Source organism: Branchiostoma floridae, chromosome 9, assembly GCF_000003815.2.
Source record: "Branchiostoma floridae strain S238N-H82 chromosome 9, Bfl_VNyyK, whole genome shotgun sequence".
Classification (NCBI taxonomy): domain Eukaryota; kingdom Metazoa; phylum Chordata; class Leptocardii; order Amphioxiformes; family Branchiostomatidae; genus Branchiostoma; species Branchiostoma floridae.
This window is the reverse complement of record NC_049987.1, coordinates 16900465-16902963: the sequence shown is the minus strand read 5'-3', so window position 1 is coordinate 16902963 and position 2499 is coordinate 16900465.

The window sequence follows — 2499 nt, the reverse complement described above, 5'->3', positions numbered from 1 at the left end:
ATTCATAGCAGTAGTCGGGATTTCTACCGTCTCTTAGCTCGAGTGTCAACTTGCCACAAAGAAAACAGGCGGCCTCACCCTGATTTAGACCCTGGAATTTCAGAACTTATATGCGGTATAAAATAAAAAGGAAAGGGTCTCCTCCTGTTCGCAGAAACTGCGCTTCAAACATGCCGTATGTTCAGCAGAAAAAGTCAACGTTTCATAAAACCTTTGAGACGGTATTATCTAATAGATAAAACGGGGGTAGTGCCCCCAAGTTTACGCGGATTCACAGATTAAACATGTCGTATGTTTTACAGAAATACGCAACATTTCATATACGTCTTGGCAACATATAAGCTAAACGGGGGAGGTCTCCCCTAGTTCGCTTAAACTGCGCGGATTCAAAGAATAAACATGTCGTATGTTCAACAGAAATACGCAACATTTCATATACGTCTTGGCAACACATAAGGTAAACGGGGGAGGTCTCACCTAGTTCGCTTAAACTGCGCAGATTTAAAGATTAAACATGTCGTATGTTCAACAGAAATAGGCAACATTTCATATACGTCTTGGCAACATATAAGCTAAACAAGGGAGGTCTCCCCTAGTTCGCTTAAACTGCGCGGATTCAAAGATTAAACTTGTTGTATGGTTTACAGAAATACGCAACATTTCATATACGTTTTGGCAACATATAAGCTAAACAAGGGAGGTCTCCCCTAGTTCGCTTAAACTGCGCGGATTCAAAGATTAAACACGTCGTATGTTCAACAGAAATACGCAACATTTCATATACGTTTTGGCAGCATATAAGCTAAACGGGGGAGGTCTCCCCTAGTTCGCTTAAACTGCGCGGATTCAAAGATTAAACTTGTTGTATGGTTTACAGAAATACGCAACATTTCATATACGTTTTGGCAACATATAAGCTAAACAAGGGAGGTCTCCCCTAGTTCGCTTAAACTGCGCGGATTCAAAGATTAAACATGTCGTATGTTTTACAGAAATACGCAACATTTCATATACGTTTTGGCAACATATAAGCTAAACGGGGGAGGTCTCCCCTAGTTCGCTTAAACTGCGCGGATTCAAAGATTAAACATGTCGTATGTTCAACAGAAATACGCAACATTTCATATACGTCTTGGCAACACATAAGGTAAACGGGGGAGGTCTCACCTAGTTCGCTTAAACTGCGCAGATTTAAAGATTAAACATGTCGTATGTTCAACAGAAATAGGCAACATTTCATATACGTCTTGGCAACATATAAGCTAAACAAGGGAGGTCTCCCCTAGTTCGCTTAAACTGCGCGGATTCAAAGATTAAACACGTCGTATGTTCAACAGAAATACGCAACATTTCATATACGTCTTGGCAACACATAAGGTAAACGGGGGAGGTCTCACCTAGTTCGCTTAAACTGCGCGGATTTAAAGATTAAACATGTCGTATGTTCAACAGAAATAGGCAACATTTCATATACGTCTTGGCAACATATAAGCTAAACAAGGGAGGTCTCCCCTAGTTCGCTTAAACTGCGCGGATTCAAAGATTAAACATGTCGTATGTTCAAAAGAAATACGCAACATTTCATATACGTTTTGGCAACATATAAGCTAAACGGGGGAGGTCTCCCCTAGTTCGCTTAAACTGCGCGGATTCAAAGAATAAACATGTCGTATGTTCAAATGAAATACGCAACATTTCATATACGTCTTGGCAAATATATTAACGGGGGAGGTCTTCCCTTCTTTGCGTAAATGATGGTTCGAAATAAATTATATATATATGGCATCCTTCGGTCAATATTGACCATGGTATACGCAACATTTCATATAACGTAAAATAGCGCATATAAGCTAACCGTGAGAGGTTCTCCCCTGTTCGAATTAAACCTTGCGCACAGAAAGTTTGAATACGTTAAATACTTTCGGAATAGCTAAAAAGCACAGAAGATTATTGCATTTGACTTTGTGTTGTATTGTATTTGTATTTGCTGAGGTATACATAACATTTTGTACCAGAAATCGCAATAATTTCCAGTTTTGACGGTAAATCTTGCCACTGTTATAAAACAGATGACGCAATGTTTTATCTAACACCAGACAAAGGCTTATTACATTTGACTTAGCCGGTTAACGTGTATTTTGTAACAGATCTAGAGAAACGGTATTTGCCCGTTTTTACAGAAAATATTTTTGAGACATTTAAGTTGTCTTTTCGGCATACTGAAATACATGTAAAATTCACGTAAAGAAACACAACAGATTAAGTTAGATTTACAAACGCTGAAATCTTCCGTAAATGCCAAATGTATGTTTCCGATGCCTTTGATAGGTCTTAAAATCTGCTGAAATATTTCTCCGCCTTTAAGGGCTTTATACGTATCTCTGAAACTTTGCTTAAAAAGTTGTTTTCGTGCTGTGGAAGGATTAGCGTTCATCCGGGAAATACACACCGAAGCACGAACTTCCAGTGCTACACTGATACAGTCTAATGCAGGGCTAC